The 17,606-nt window shown below is 38.6% G+C and overlaps 1 protein-coding gene across 2 annotated transcripts in view; it reads left to right on the top strand.

The window, feature by feature from the left end:
- Positions 1-2,775: 2,775 nt before the first annotated feature.
- Gabra3 (gamma-aminobutyric acid type A receptor subunit alpha3) overlaps positions 2,776-17,606 on the top strand; it is a 230,236-nt gene continuing 215,405 nt past the window's right edge. Inside the window, exons 1-2 of one of the 2 annotated variants that reach the window (XM_074062404.1) lie at positions 2,776-2,967; positions 17,492-17,559. The gene's annotated coding sequence lies outside the window, so the exon portion shown is untranslated. The remainder of the gene's footprint in view (positions 2,968-17,491; positions 17,560-17,606) is intronic. The other variant, XM_074062403.1, reaches the window with a different exon arrangement.

Below are 17,606 nucleotides of genomic sequence, written 5' to 3' on the forward strand. Positions count from 1 at the left end.
TGGTTACTTTCCAGTGTATTCAGATTGTCGTATTACGTATTTTGTCCAGAGTTTAATAATGTCTATATCAAGGTTGGTCTGCTAGAAACTTATTCACTATTACCCAAAATAGTTCTAGTAAAGTTTTTCTTGTTTTGTAATAAAGTGAGAACAATTATGAAAATTTTATTAATTTTTACATGGTTAAAATTGTATGATTTAGTGGAGTATTTGTTCTAAGGGTATCTTCATCTAAATAATTTGTATTATGATATTTAAAATGATATTACCTAGATGGTTTATTTGTTTAAAATATTTATTTATTTTTGGTGTCACCAGAGTTTGAACTCAGGGCCTCATGAATGTTTATTTTAAAAAAGAAAATTTAACAGTTGTAGTGAATTGAGTAGTGTCTCCAGCAGGATTCATGTCTATTTATAAGTTCAGAATGTAAGCTTATTAAGATGATACAGTCTTTACAGAAGTAATTACCTGATGGTTTGAAGATGAAATAATCTTGGATTTAGGATGTCTTTATAAGAGAAGAGAGTAGTAGATTTGCACACACACACACACACAGATACACAGAGGAGCAGGCAATTATGAAGACTGAATTATGAAGACAGAGATTGTAATGATGTTTCTGTAAGATAAGGAATAGCAAGACTCACTAGAAGCTGAAAGAAGCAAGAAAGGGTTTTCTGCCAGAGATTTTGGAGGGAGTGCTGCGGTCCTGCTAGCACCTTGATTTTAGATTTCTGGCTTCCAGAACTGTGACAGAATAAATTTCTGTTGTACTACGTATCACGATTATGCTAATTTGTTATAGTAGCCTTAGTAAACTTACACAACAACCTTCTGCAGTTCATGTTTCTTTTTGCTAGTTTATTAAACCCAAAGGACGTTTATGCATACAAATCTATTCATAAAAACATGAACCTGTGCTAGGAGTGTGTATAGCTATGTGCCCACATACTCACTGGCTTTATGCACATCTTACATGTTGCTTTGGTAGACAAACATACCGAACCAGAGGTGAGCAATTGATTTTAACTCTACCACTCACTCAGCATGACCTTATGTAAGCTTGATTTTTTTTCATTCTAGTTCATCTTTTTTGTACAATGAGAGGGTTATCTTTATGGGTCCTTTCAGCTCAGTAACTCTGAGCTTATGGATCTCCATCTTTCTGCAGTCAATGTATAGATACATGCTTTGAAAAAAATGTATAGTTGTACCACAGGTACCTCACTAGACAGGAGTGGAGAGTATTAGTAATTTAAGAAAACAAACAACAGAATGACAATTTAAATAGAAAAGGCACTCTGTGGGCAAAACTTCAAATGCCTGCTCTGTCTCACTTACTGTATACATATTGAGGCCAGTATACTTAAAACACATACCATTACTGACTTTCAATCAGATGCCCTTTGTTTGTCTTACTAAATGGGCTGGAAATCACAATATAAGGATTTGAGAAATGCTTTATACTAATCATTATAAATGAGTAAAAACTGAATTCTTTGACTGGAGTAACCCTTTACACACATGCCCATATTCCCCTTTGCCCCGAAACAGGAAAAATGGAATGTTGTACCAATGTGATTTGGAGACTTATCTTTGCTTTCATTCTCTAAGTATCAACTACTCCTTCACTTGGAAGTTTCCTGTCTTTTGATCCTAGTTTGCTAGATCCGAATGGGTCTTTTGAGATCATCTACTTCCAGTACCATTCATTTAGCCATTGAGGATATTGAGGGCTAAAATGAAGAAGTGACTCATCCAAGGCAGGATAGTAATTTTCAGAAACAAGACTCACACCTAAGTTCCTTTCTTTTAGTCTTAACTTAGGTCTCTTTCCACCCTTTGCGATACTGTTACTATTCTTTGGGCAGGTTGCTTTTTCTTCTTTTGTTCCAATGGGATATAATTCTTTTATACTTTGAATCAATCAACTTCCTTCTCCTCTATCTCTCCTTCCCCCTTGTGTAAACTCACCTGTAGCCTCACACACATCTATATTTTCTTCAGAATTTTTGAAAGGAATCATTATGGTCTTGGTGTTTCTCTGACTTGCCTAGAGGGAAGCTTGAGCTGACAGTTTTGAAATGGGTCCACATTTCTACTTGATTGGGGGTAGGGTGGAAGTTAGGTCATTAGAGGATCAATGTGGTTGAACTCTTCTTAGTGGAGTGTGAATGACAACCCTTTTGATGTACATTTTTTTGAGCTCATTATTGCCCTCAGAGATGGAATCTGAACAGACAAGATTGTCAAATCTTTATCTGGAGCCTGAGTTAGAAGGCACACCCATAGGGATGTAAGGGAGAGAGAGAAAGGGAAGAAGCTCACTCTTCGCTCTTGGAGAAGCAAGTAAGCATCACACTCAGCCATGGCAATCCATACTTCCTTTATTCTCCCATTTGCTTCGACCCCTTTGCTCTCTTTCTCTTCCCTTTGATCCTCTAGTCTCTCTGAGCTTCTCTCTATTTCTCTGCTGGAAACCTTAAAGAATAAAATACTACTTTAGTCCTTCGCAGCCCCAGATCTAAAGCCTTGCAGCCCCTGTATTAAGAGCACCAGCATAGATAGCCGCGTGCCTGGATACCAGGCAGTGGTGAACCTTAAGCCAGCAAAGGAGGAGGGGGGAGGGGAGAAAGAGAGGGGTGGGCGGGAAGAAAGGGAGGGGAAGGAGAGAGAGAGAGAGAGGGAGAGGGGGAGAGGGAGAGGGAGAGGGAGAGGGGGAGAGAGAGAGAGAGAGAGAGAGAGAGAGAGAGAGAGAGAGAGAGAGAGAGAGAGAGAGAGAGAAAGGGAGGGAGGGAGAGCGCGAGCGCGCGCAAGCTAGCTAGCAAACCAGAGAGACAGACCAGACGAGAGACCCAGAGAAAGAGAAGCAGAAGCCGAGCTCTGCCTGGGCTCAGCCTTCAACTTGTTTCAGTTCATTCATCCTCTCTCCTCTCTGCTTCGGGGAAGTGACTGTGGCGCTTGGTAAGAGACATAGATGTTCCTCCTTCCCCCTCCCCCAGGCTCAGGTCTCCTTTAGCGATAGCATCTCTCCCCCCTCCGAGAGTCTCCTTGGGTTGGTCTGGGAGGCGAGACAAGCTCTGCAGCTGTGATGCTATCCTGGGTTCCCCAGTGAGGCTGGTGGAAGCCCCAAGGCGGCATCTGGGCTGGGAGGCACTAGGGTAAAATCTGGGTTTGGAAAGGGGGTTTGCGATGTGGTGGTGTATGCGCGATTTGCTTCATTGTCAGTGAATTGTTTTGTTCCTCTTTGGAAGCAGGTCAGCATTGACCTTGCAAATTGCTTGGGGGGGCCCGGCAGCTGCTGCAGAAAGCCACCGAGTGGCCTCCAGCCCGAGCAGACAGCACTGTCATGACCCCCCAGACAGCTCTAGGCACTGAGGATGGGGTAATGGCTGGAGCTTCCTCCCTTCCTTTAACTCTTTCTCTGCAGCTGCATCTGGCTGCTGGAAATGAGAAGGAAGGAGGAGACCATGCAGTCCCTTTCCCTAGCTCCCTGTTCCCTCCCCCAGATGCAAGTGAGTAGAAAGTTGTAAATAACTGCTTCCTTTAAGGCAGGTGAAGACCTTCCCCGTTCCTTTAAGAGGCTTACTGTGGGGTTGGGCCAGTTCCTCCACAAACTTGGGAGGCTTCTCTTCCTTGTGTGAGAAGCCCCACTGCCCGCCCACCCCGAGTTCCCCCATTGTTGCCCTGACAGCCTAGACCAGCATTCAGATATCTCTTCCCCTCCCACTGGTGGGCATCGGGTTAGGTCCAGCTGTGTCCTTGGGAGGGAGGAAACACCTGATGGTTTGTCTGGAACTGGCTGCCCAGTTTGCTGCTCTTGTGACTGTTGCTGGGGGAGGGGTGGCTGTTGGGTGTGGACGACCATGGTGAGGAGCCAGGATTCCCAGTGTGAATGGAGGGATTGGTGAGGGTCAGCAAGTTCTGGTTGCTGGTCTTCAAGGACTGACTGAAGCTGTTGTTGCCCCTCTGAACTGGCAGCGGAGGGGATCTGGATGCTTCATAGAGGCTTCTTGAGTTAGCTATACTGCCATGCCCCTGAGAGTAGTGAGCATCAATAATACTAATTGCTAACATTTTAGAGTGTTTGATATGTTTCTAATCTTAGGATAAGGGTTTAGTGTGTATTATCTCATTGAATTGTTATGTCAACCCTGTGAAGCAGACACTTAATATCATTGGTTCACTGATGAGGAAACTGAGGCACAGCGAGGTTAAGTAACTTGTTGAAAATTAAAGGCACTAATCCTGGGAGGTAAACACAAGCAACCTGGTTCCAGTACCCATGGTCTTAACCATTGGATCCTACTGCTTCTTTTGGGAGAATTTTGCACCTTTATCTTTTGGACAAGTGTAGGTACAATAGGAATGGTGTCTCTTGGCAAGTTTTTTCTTTTTTTGAAAATAGTGGTCTGGCCTTTGTATTGAGTAACAGAGACTTGGAGTTGGGCAGAGCTGACATTTATGGAGCCAGACCTTACCTGGGTTTCCTGGAGGGGTTTCCCTGAAGGCTTCCTTTGGTCAGTCAAGTTTTGTTTGGAAATGGTATCTGGAAAGACTTCACTTTTTCCCTCTCATAGACAGATCTATTCCCCCATGCAGCTTCAGAGTGCCTTTTATGCACTTTTATTTCCCAAGAGCCTGGAGCCATCCTGTACTAAAATTTTTTAGAATACTAAAACCCTGGAACTGGAAGGCTCCCTAAAAGTGATTAAGCTTTACTTCTTTACCCAGCTCTTGAATTTTTCCTAAGCATCCAATTTGTTGACTGATTTCTCTTTGAATTCTGCAGTGGCAGAGAGCTCAATAGGTGGCTCTTTGTATCTTTGAGCAACTCTGATTGTCAGATAGTAATCTCCATTGTAAACCAAAATCCATCCCCCTGTAACTTGTATTCCTTGGTTCTTTGGGGCTATCTGGAACAAATTTGCTTTTTCTTAATAATAGGTCTTGAGTTAGTTGTAGCCAGCAACCATACTTTCCCCTCAAGCCTCAGGTCTGACAAGACCAGAAAGTGAAGGATCACCATTTACCACATCCAGCAGACTAGACTTTTGTTAATATGGCTTAATGTTTTACCTGTCAGGTACAAACTGGCATTACTGAGATTTCTGAAGTAGCCTTGATAGCATGTGTTCTCTTCTTTGGAAGAACTTGCTATCTGGTGTCAACTGAGCTTTGAAAACAAAGGTCTCTTTTGTATTCCTACAACCCAGGGATCAGTTGGTACTAGTCTTTCTGAAGCCCCAGAATATCCATATAGTAGCCAGACAGGAGGTAGGTGGGAAGATTTCACAGGCAAGGATTAAGGGCAATTATCATAAAGGAGCTATTTGAAATAGTGGTGCTTCAGGATTCATATAGGATATGGAAGGTAGAAGAAAAAACTGTTTTGTCAGAACTAAGGGCATCACTGAGGGGCTGGAAAATGGTGGGGCTGGGTAGAAAACAGTGAGCATGCAGTGTGCTAGAGGTGAGTGCTGGCCTGGATGTTAACAAGCCTGGATTCTGTCCCTGGCTCTAGCAATTTCCTTGAACACATGGTACTTTCCATCCATGAGTTTTAGCTTTTCCATCTGTAAAATGATGGGGTGGACTCTCTTTCCCAGGGTCTTTCAGATCTAAAATTCTTTCTCTGAAGCAAGTCATAAAATCTCTGGGTTATAAAGGGCTTCAGGAATCACTCAAGCCAATGTTTCTCAAATCTCAATGTACAAAAATATCCCATGGGATGGTGTTAAAATGCTAATTTGATCAGGGAGTCTAGGGTGGGGGCTGAGGTTTTGCATTTTAATAAGTTGCCAGTTGATCCTCATACTCACTTTCCATGACCACACTTCAAGCAGCAAAGCTCTAGTGTAGTGCTTGTCAAACTATTTTTATCTATTGAATCATTCACCATCTTGTTTATTGTTATCAATTTATTTAGTGATGTGGTTAGACATTGTGCAGAGGATACAGAAGCTATAAAACAGACATGGTCCTTGCTTGCTCGAGGTTTATAGTTTGATGGGGGAAGAGGCAATTAATCACCAAATCATGCAACAATGTCATTTTGGTCAGTAATAAATACTATGAAGGAAAAGTATAAAGGTGTGGGCTATGCAAATTCCTAACAGAAAACCGACCTAGCCTGGGCTGTAAGCAAAGCTCCCTTGAGGAAGTGATGTTGGAAAAGAGTAGAGACAAATACAGGGTTGGGGTGGGGGTGATGGATGGAAGAGTATGTACAGGTCCTGAGATGAGATAAATAAACATGGTGAATTCAATAAATTGACTAAAAGTTGGTGTGGCTGGAGTAGCCCTTTGTAAGGATTTCAGTGTTTATTCTAGAAACATATGGACTGATTAAAGGGTTTTAAGCAGGGCAACTGTCAGTTCTGTGTAAGGTTACTAAGTACCTACTATGTGCCAAAGACAATATGTGGGAAATACAAAGTGACTTAGAAATGGCCCCTGCCTTATGAGCTGACAAAGTCAAGTAAGAGGGAGGAGAAATACACAAACTCTAGCACTAGGAGGGTGAGATTTAAACTCAAAGAGATCAAAGACAGCTTTCTGGAAGTGGCATTTGAACTGAGCTTTGAAAATGACACAAACTTTGAATGTGCAGAGATGGCTGATGGGCAAGGTAGTCTAAGCAGAGGCCAACTGTGTATGGTGAAATACAGTATGTGAGAAATATTTGGCAAGATAGGTGAAGAGTTTGACTACAAATAATATTGAATGCTAACTGATCTTGAGGGGGCGAGTGACTCGATTTGCCCAAGCTCACACTAGTAGTATATTAGTACTGCAACTCAATAAGAGGTACTGAGTACAGTTAAAAATGTGGGATTGGAGTTTTGTGAAGAAGTTATTTGAAGAGAGCAATGTGAGAGTGAGTGCCTCATAATACTTGAAATAAGAAAAAGAAATTTGAGGGTGGTACTTTGGAGAATGCTGATCTTTAGGATATAGGGGGAAAAGGATGAACTCTTGTGAAGGCTGCAAAAGAGAAAAGGTAAGTGATGTGGAAGCAAATTTAGAAGAATAGAGAATTGTGAAAGTTCCAAGAGAGGAGAAACCTCCTTCTTTTGTTGGACAAATATTTATTGAACATGTACCACTTTCTACACATAGGGAATATAATGGCGAACAAAATAGATAGGGCTGTTGCCACCTTGGGACTGATGGTTTAGATGGGGAGATAGACATGATTTTACAAACTATTGAAGTAGATAGTCATAAATTGTGTTATTCTTGTGCTTTACGAAGGAAGGTGTGGTCACCATTATTAGATATGCAGCAGAGTTGAGTATGACAAACAACACCCAATTTTGAACAGCCCTTCCCACTCTGAAGCTTACAGTGCTTACTAACAGTTAAGGTGGATGATGCATAACCATTTTGCAGATGTCTGGTGGATGATAATGCTGCAATAGTGAGGAAGGGTAGAGCCCCTGCAGGCTAAGGTCTGCAAAGGAGCACAGGCTCACTTAAAAACCAGGGGATATGTCATTAGCTTATCTGAAACACCCAATGAGCCAGCACCCTCCTCAGATTCTCCTGGCTCTCTGCATTTAACAATTTATAGAAAGAAACACCTGAGAGGAGACAATTTTTTATGAAGACTTGTATATTAAAAATTCCTCCAAAATGAATTTCTGATAGCATCATTTAGATTCTAGTCCAGACGTGGATAGTTAGTTTCTTATGACAAATCACAAGTGTGTGAACCCCAGTTTCCATAACTATAACATGAGGGGTTGGACTAGACCTAGATGATTTATAAAGACCTTCCTAGCTATCAGATTCTATTGTTCCATGGTCCTATGCAGGTAATCCCAGTTCAGACACCTGTTTAAGCAGTGGTAAGGATTTTATGCCTAATTTTGAAAGTTGCTAACTTTGGTAGAAGTATTTAGGGGTTTTGGAAATGATCACAGGGAGGTCTCTTCCTTATTCCATTCCTGAGATGGCTGGAATTGTGACTGTTCTGAGAACCACGGAAAGAACTATCTTCCAAAATCTGTGATAATGGTGATATTTCCATAACTGCTACATTGAAGTAAGCAAAAGTCACTGAGAATAAAATGGTGCAGGATGCTGTGAAGTGGAAGTAAGGTGGTTACATCCTATGCTGAAATGCAATGGTCTAAGCAGTCTCTTCCTGGGGGAAAATCCTGGTTGGTAATATAAAAACATTTTATGCTTGCACTTGAAACATGATTTTAAAGTATTGATGACTGTACACAGTGTGTGTCCTCCCTATACACAGACGGAAGAATAAAAAATTTTCAGGATATTTATTTTGAGGGTGATTTTCACTTTACCATGATTTCTTAAAAGGAACAAATATCACATAGATTTCTGAAGGGAAGGGGAGATGGTTGGAGATGCAATTATGTAAGGTGATCATAGCATAAGATGACTTTTCAACACAGAACAAGAGGAGCTCGGAAATGGCAGGGTCCTTAGTGATCATGTGATGGCACTCTTATCACCAAGTACATATGGTCACCTATTTTCAGTGTGAATAGTTCCAGGAAAGGTTGTTTAACACTACCTGATATGTAGCTGCTATTATTAGCAAGATATTCTTTATACTGACCTGAAACCCTTCTTCTGACTCCAACCTATTGGTCTTGCTTCTTGAATCAACAATAATGCTGAATAATTTGTATTTTCCTTCCCTGTTACAGCCATTCAAATGTTTAAAGATGGTTTGTTCTTTATACATTTTCTGGAGCCTATATGTTCCCTGTTCTTCAGTTAACATACCATATGTTTTTCAGCATCTTTTACAGAAGACATTTCAGGTTTCAGTGTCACTCTTAATGTGTGATGGCTGAACTTTAACCCAATACTCCAGGCATGGCTGGCCAGAACATCCATTTAAAAAATTCTGTACATTTTTTCAATCTACCTTAAGATTGTAACATCTACCTTTAACTTTTTCTGGTTATAAAAATAAAATAACCCCAATATAGAAAATTTGGAAATTGAAGAGAAGTTAACATGTCATCTCTACTCCAGAGTTACTGCTGCATTTCCTTCCAGATGTATTTCCATATTTATGTAATTGGGATCATACCTTACATGTACTATTTTATACCTGCTTTTTCATTAGTATTATATTGTGAGCATTTTAATATGTCATTAAGCAGCCTTCAAATAATTTTTCAGTTGTACAATTTATATAATGATTGTTTGATAGACCCAATATCTATTATTTAAATAATATGCAATTGTGAGTAGACCTGCAGAGTATATATTAAACATAAATCTTTGTTCTTTGAACCTTATGTTTTTAATATGAGGTCTTCTATGAAAAGCTTACATAGAAATGCAAACCTATCTTCCCCAACACTCACTCTTCCTCTTTCTTGCTTTGTTTTTCCCCCTTGTTCTGTATCATCGCCCAACAGACTAGATACTTTACTTGTTTATTATCTACATCCTTGTATTAGAGTGCAAGTCCTTCAAACAAAAGGATTTTTCCTTATTTTGTTCATTGTTGTATTCCCTAGTACCTAGAAAAATGTCTAAGACTATAGATCCTTATTAAATATTTGTTTAATGAATTATTTAGATGGGTTAGGAGGCATTACTAGGCCTAAGGATATTGACTTTTTAAAGGCTCTTGAAATATGTGTAAAAAATTTCTGTTCAAATACCTATCCCAGTGCTGACTGACTTTTGCCATTCTTTACAAATGTTTGAAAATCAGATAGGAGCAAAACAGTATCTTACTGTTTTAATGAATGCTTCTTTTATTATAGTGAATGTGAACACTATTTTATATTTCTTGATCACTTTTGTTTCCTTTTTTATGAATATCCATTCATGACCCTTTTACATTTTCTTTTGAGAGCTTACATGTTTCTTTTTCATTTTTATGGACAATATGTACATTTAACAGAACCTTGTTCTGTCTAATGTGTAGAAAATATTTTCCCTGTTTGCATTTTAAATTAATTTTTATATACAACATGTAATTATATCCATCTTTTCATTTGTAATTTCTTGTATTAATTTATTTTTAAGAAGTTCTTCATTCAAAATTGAATAAGTGCTTGTATGGATTTTGTTTTAGATTTTATTATGCTTAATTCCTTCAGAATTTATTTTATTGTATGGTGTGAGATAATTTTCTTTTTTTTTTCTTTTATTATTCATGTGTGCATACAAGGCTTGGGTCATTTCTCCCCCCGCCCCCACCCCCTCCCTTACCACCCACTCCGCCCCCTCCCTCTCCCCCTCACCCCCTCAATACCCAGCAGAAACTATTTTGCCCTTATTTCTAATTTTGTTGTAGAGAGAGTATAAGCCATAATAGGAAGGAACAAGGGTTTTTGCTGGTTGAGATAAGGATAGCTATACAGGGAGTTGACTCACATTGATTTCCTGTGCATGTGTGTTACCTTCTAGGTTAATTCTTTTTGATCTAACCTTTTCTCTAGTTCCTGGTTCCCTTCTCCTATTGCCCTCAGTTGCTTTTAAGGTATCTGCTTTAGTTTCTCTGCGTTAAGGGCAACAAATGCTAGCTAATTTTTTAGGTGTCTTACCTATCCTCACCCCTCCCTTGTGTGCTCTCGCTTTTATCATGTGATCAAAGTCCAATCCCCTTGTTGTGTTTACCCTTGATCTAATGTCCGCATATGAGGGAGAACATGCGATTTTTGGTCTTTTGGGCCAGGCTAACCTCACTCAGAATGATGTTCTCCAATTCCATCCATTTACCAGCGAATGATAACATTTCGTTCTTCTTCATGGCTGCATAAAATTCCATTGTGTATAGATACCACATTTTCTTAATCCATTTGTCAGTGCTGGGGCATCTTGGCTGTTTCCATAACTTGGCTATTGTGAATAGTGCTGCAATAAACATGGGTGTGCAGGTGCCTCTGGAGTAACCTGTGTCACAGTCTTTTGGGTATATCCCCAAGAGTGGTATTGCTGGATCATATGGTAGATCAATGTTTAGATTTTTAAGTAGCCTCCAAATTTTTTTCCAGAGTGGTTGTACTAGTTTACATTCCCACCAACAGTGTAAGAGGGCTCCTTTTTCCCCACATCCTCACCAACACCTGTTGTTGGTGGTGTTGCTGATGATGGCTATTCTAACAGGGGTGAGGTGGAATCTTAGTGTGGTTTTAATTTGCATTTCCTTTATTGCTAGAGATGGTGAGCATTTTTTCATGTGTTTTCTGGCCATTTGAATTTCACCTTTTGAGAAAGTTCTGTTTAGTTCACTTGCCCATTTCTTTATTGGTTCATTAGTTTTGGGAGAATTTAGTTTTTTAAGTTCCCTATATATTCTGGTTATCAGTCCTTTGTCTGATGTATAGCTGGCAAATATTTTCTCCCACTCTGTGGGTGTTCTCTTCAGTTTAGAGACCATTTCTTTTGATGAACAGAAGCTTTTTAGCTTTATGAGGTCCCATTTATCTATGCTCTCTCTTAGTTGCTGTGCTGCTGGGGTTCCATTGAGAAAGTTCTTACCTATACCTACTATCTCCAGAGTATTTTCTACCCTTTCCTGTATCAACTTTAGAGTTTGTGGTCTGATATTTAGATCCTTGATCCATTTTGAGTTAATCTTGGTATAGGGTGATGTACATGGATCTAGTTTCAGTTTTTTGCAGACTGCTAACCAGTTTTCCCAGCAGGTTTTGTTGAAGAGGCTGCTATTTCTCCATCATATATTTTTAGCTCCTTTGTCAAAACAAGTTGGTTATAGTTGTGTGGCTTCATATCTGGGTCCTCTATTCTGTTCCACTGGTCTTCATGTCTGTTTTTGTGCCAGTACCATGCTGTTTTTATTGTTATTGCTTTGTAATATAGTTTGAAGTCAGGTATTGTGATACCTCCTGCATTGTTCTTTTGACTGAGAATTGCCTTGGCTATTCGTGGCCTCTTGTGTTTCCATATAAATTTAACAGTAGATTTTTCAATCTCTTTAATGAATGTCATTGGAATTTTGACGGGAATTGCATTAAACATGTAGATAACTTTTGGGAGTATCGACATTTTTACTATGTTAAGTCTACCAATCCATGAGCATGGGAGATCTCTCCACTTTCTATAGTCTTCCTCAATCTCTTTCTTCAGAAGTGTATAGTTTTCCTTGTAGAGGTCATTCACATCTTTTGTTAGGTTTACACCTAGGTATTTGATTTTTACAATTTTCCTCTTCAATTTTTTCACAGAAATATTGAATAATTCATTCTTTCCAGCTGTTTATATATATACATATATATGTATATGTATAAAATGTTCTTTTTAGGATTTAACTATTTTCCATTTCTGTTACCCCAGCTCTACTACTTATTATCTGTGTAGTATCTTTAGGCCTAGATTTGTTTGTGTTGAGTGTATAATAGCAATAATATATTTATTTATTTCTTTAGTTTTGTGAAGCATATCTTTCTGTCATTATTTGTCCGAATTGATTGTGGCTGGTATATAGGGAAATTAGTATTTATGCTTTTAACTTCTATTTTTTTTGCTTTGCTTGAATTTATTATTATAAATTTATGACTTGCAAGCTTATTTTCTTGTTTTTTTTTCCTGATTATTTTTAGTTTTGAAGTTAAAAATATATAGAAAGCAACTCAGAGAAGCATCTAAATAAAAGAATAAATAATCACATATAACCATGTATATACAAGTCTTAGCATTTTGTTACTTTTCCTTCTGATGTTTTAATACAAATAAAACTTTACAAAGTTTAATTTCATTTGTTTCTAGTCCAGGTTCGTTCTTTTCCACATCCCTATAAATACAACACACACAGACACTCATATTTGCTTAGTTTTATGTTTGTTTTTTGTCTTGTGGATTTGCAATATTTCTTTATATATTCATATATATATATTATTGGTCAGCTAAATATATGCATATACCAGATTTTTGTTTATGGGCCCTTTATCATATAGAAGTATAATATTTGATGTCAAGTTGATCAATCTTTTTTTCATGAACTGTGCTTTTTGTATCATGTTTAAGAAATATTCCTTAACTTAGATGATAAAAACGTGTCTCCAAATTTTCTTTGAAGAGTTTAAAATGTTTTCTTTACACTTAGTTCTTTAATCCATCTGGATTGTATGTGATCTGAGACATGGATCGATTTTTCTACGTAAAATACCACTTAGTTAATTGTCATTTATGCACAATTACTTAGAATGCAAACTCTATCATATTGCCTAGTTTCTGTACATGCTTGGGTTTATTTCTAGGTTCTCTACTTCGTTTCATTAACCCATTTGTTTACACTTATGTCATCTTACTATGAATGGTTTATAATGAAATCTTGATATTTGTAAGGCCAATCTATTGTTTACTCTGTTTTTGTCCACATCCATAGCACTTTTCTCTCTCTTTTTGAATTGTGTTGATTAAATTGACCCTTTGCTCCCTTATCCTCATTTTGGAATAAAATTGTCAAGTTCCAGGAGGATCATGTTGGTTTTACTTAGAATTATTTTGAGTCTGCAGAATGATTTGGAGAACTGGCATGTTTTTAATAGAGACTTCTTGTTAATGAATAGCTTGGCATTTAGTCAAGTCTGTTTTTACAATCCTCAACAGAGGTTTGATTGTTATTAACTACATGTTACACTTATTTCTAGACATCTTTTATTTTTTACAGTCAGATTTATTAACATTTAATTGGTATAAGATAAAATTTACCCTTTGTAATTTACAGTTTGAATTTTGACAAATGTATATGATCATATATATCCATCACCACCACTACCACCACAATGAAGATAAAATTTCTTTATCTTCTTCAGCTGTTCTCTTGGACCCCTTTGTAGTCAATTCTCCCTCTCTCCTACAACTCCAGATAATATGGATCTGTTTTCTGTCCTTAAAGTCTTGCTTTTGTTCTATCACAGAAATGGAGTCATACAGTAGGTAGACTTTTGGATCTGGCTTCTTTACTTAGCACACGCTCTTTAATACTGCCAATTAGCTTACCTGTTCACAAATTGACAGACATTTGAGTTTTTTCCATTTTTTTATTATTATAAATAATGGTATTATAATACTGCTATAAGTGTTCTTACACAGGTTTTGTTTGCATGTATATTTTTATTTTTACTAGGTAAATATCTAGGAGGGGTATTTTGGGATTCTATGTGAAGTTAGCATCTACCTTTACAGTCAAACCATAATCCAGAGAAGCTATACAATTTTGCATTCTTACTATCAGTGTATGTCTCAGCTGCTCAACCTCCCCACCAATATTTAACATTTTCAGTCTTTCAAAAGCATTAATAACCTTTATTTTAGAGCAGTTTTTTTTTTTTTTTGGTTCGTAGTTGAACTCAGGGCCTCTTGCTTGCTAGACATTTGCTCTAACATTTGAGCCACTCCATTAGCACTAAAAGAGTTTTGGGTTTACAAAAACAAAACTGAACAGAAAGTCCAGAGAGTTCTTATCCACTGATCCTCTAGGTTCCCCTATTTTCAACACCTTGCATTAATGTGGTACACTTGTTACAATTGATGAACTGCTTTGGTTCATTCCATTTCTCGGCTATTGTGAAGAGTGCTTCAGTAAACAATGGAGTGCAAATATTTTCAACATACTAGTTTCATTTCCTTTGCCTATACACCCAGTAATGGGATTTCTGGATCATATGGTAGCTCTACTTTTCAGTTTTTGAGGAACCTTCGTATTATTTTCCATTATGGCTTCACCAATTTACATTCCCACCAACAGCATGCAAGGGTTCCTTTTACTCCACATCATCATCAACATTTGTTATCTTTTGTCTTTTTGACAATAGCTATTCTTACTGAAGTGAGATGACCGCTCACTGTGATTTTGATTTGTATTTTCCTGGTGATTAGTGATATTAAGCATTTCCCCATGACTTACTGGACATTCATATGTCTTATTTTGAAAAATGTCCATTCAAGTTCTTTGCCCATTTTAAAATCAGGTTTTTTATTTGCACTTGAATTGTTTGAGTTCCTTATATATTTTATGTATTAACCCCTTATCAGATATATAGTTTGCAAATATTTTCTTCCATATTGTAGGTTATACTTCACTTTGTTGATTATTTCCTTTGTTGTGGAAAAGTTTTATGTTCATGAAATATCATTTGTCTATTTTCACTTTTGTTGTCTATACTTTTGATTTTATATTAAAAATAAGTGTACAGATGAATGCCATGGTGCTTTTCTATTATGCTTTCTTATAGTGGCTTCATATTTTTGAGACTGACATTTAAGTCTGTAGTACATTTTGAGTTGACTTTTAAATGGTAAGAGATAAGGATGGCTATGGTTCAGAAATGGTTTGAATGTGTCCTGTAAAGTTTTATATGCTGGGAACTTGATACTCAATGTGGCACAGTTGGGAGGTGGCAGGATCTTTAAGAAGTGGAGCCTAGTGGAAGGTGACCAGGGCACTGGGGGCACCATACTCAGAAAGGATTAAGATGTTTTTCATGGGACCCTGGTTTGTTCCTGTGTGAGTAACTTGTTACAAAAAGAACAAGCCTGGCCCTTGATTCCTTGAATCCCTCTGTCCCCTTTCTCACCATATGAACTCTTCTGTGTATGTTCTTACTATTGTGATGCCATCTGCTATGAGGCCGTCACTAGAAGCTATGTAGATGGGGATGTCCAATCTTGAACTTCCAGACTTCAAAACATTTATGTAATTAAACTTCATAAAGTCCCAGTTTAAGGTATTTTGTTGTAGCAATAGAAAACAGATTAATACAGAAAGTTTGTGCTGAGGGTTGAGTAATTGTGATTACTACATCTGAAAATGTAGGAGCAGATTTGGAATGGGGTAACAAGCAGAGATTGGAGGAGTTTGGAGAAGCTGACTAGAAAAGAACCTAAAATGCTGTAAACAGAGCATTACAGGCAATTCTCGTGAGGGTTCAGAAGATGAGAAGACTAGAGAATCTGTCTCAGATGGAAATGAGGATCTTACCGGAGATTGGAGTAAAGGCCACCTTTGAATACCATTGCAAAGGACTTGGCTGAGCTGTGTCCACACCCTAGGTTCAAATGGAAGGTGATTTTAAAAGTGATGACAAAAGAAAAAGTATCTGACAAAAGAAATTTGTAAATAAAGTGTAGAAAGGGCTGCATGGGTGCTTTTGACTGCTTGTATCATGATTTTAGAGCAAAAGGAAGCAGAGCACAAAGACTTGGAAAATTTGAGGTTTGGCCAAGGAAGGAGTTAGGAAAAAGTATGCAAGTGTGTGGCTCAGGCACTGCTTGCTAAAGGGATTAGTTATGGGCAAAAAGAAGCCAAGTGTTTTACCTGAGGAAATAGGAAAGAGTCCTTGAAGGAATCTCAGAAACCTGTGAGGCCAGCCTTTCTATCACATGCCCAGGATCCTAGAAGGCCAGAATTATATTGAGAAACAGACATGGGGTGCTTTCCATGGGCTTACTGCCCAGGGCCACCTTGAGATTTCTCTCCATGCTTTCTGGAAGAGAATTCTATGGCCGCTCTAGGGATGGTTCAAGGAGGCCCAGGCATGGGTCATGACATCTCTCAGAAGAGAGCAAATGACAAACCTTGGCATCCACATGGTACTGATTTTATAGGTGTGTTGAATGCAAAGAGCTATGGTGTCATGGCAGCTTCCACCAGGGTTTTAAGGGAACACCTGGGAGGCCTGGCTGTGGTCTGCTGCAGGGCAGAAATTCTCTGCTAGAATGCCTAATGCAGCCATGGGAGTGGACTGTTGCTGCTCACCAAAAAGGTAGAGCCAAAAGAAGCATGCAAATCCAGCCAAACGAATTGCAGCTAGCAAAACTGTGGGAGTGGGTCTTCCCTTGGCCTTTTGGGACCCTACCCCCACCCTACTGTGCACAGGGCTCCAGCCTTAGAACTCCAAGTTTTAATATATGTGCTGCTGGAATTTGGTCTTGCTCTGGTCTGCTTACTCCTTTCTATTTCCCATTTCTCCATTTTGGAATAGTAATGTTTATCCTATCTCCATCCTATCATTGTGTCTTGGAAATAGATAACTTGGTTTTGATTTTACAGGCTAGGGTCTGCAAAAAAAAATTGCCTTACATCTCAGATAAACATTTGTACTTGGATTTTTGAATGATGTTGGAATGAGTTAAGAGTTTGGGACTCTAGGGGGTGGAATAATTGTATTTTACAATTTGAAAAGGATATGTACCTTGGGGACCAGGGGAAAATGCTTTGAATTAGGTACAGTTTGAATGTGTCCCCAAAGGGCTCATGTGCTGGAAGCTTCATCCCCAGTGTGGTGGTGTTGGGTGGTAATGAAATCACTTAGAAGTAGAGAGATTAATGGAAGGTGGTTAGGTAATTTGGAGCACTGTCCTTAAAGGGATTTGCATATTTCTCACAGAAACCCAGTTAGTTCCTATGAGAGCAAGTTATTGTAAAACAAGCCTGGCCCCTGAATCTCTCTGACTGCTTTGTGTTCTCACTATGTGACCTCTTCTGCATGCACTCCTAACATTGTGATGCAACCAGACACGAGGACTTCACCAGAGGCCAAAGAAGTGGGGCTGTCCAACCTTGAACTTTCAGTCTCCAAAACTGTGAGCTAAATAAAACTCTTATTTTATTTTTTTTAAAAAAATACCAA

The sequence above is a fragment of the Castor canadensis genome, chromosome X (assembly GCF_047511655.1).
Source record: "Castor canadensis chromosome X, mCasCan1.hap1v2, whole genome shotgun sequence".
NCBI classification, from domain to species: domain Eukaryota; kingdom Metazoa; phylum Chordata; class Mammalia; order Rodentia; family Castoridae; genus Castor; species Castor canadensis.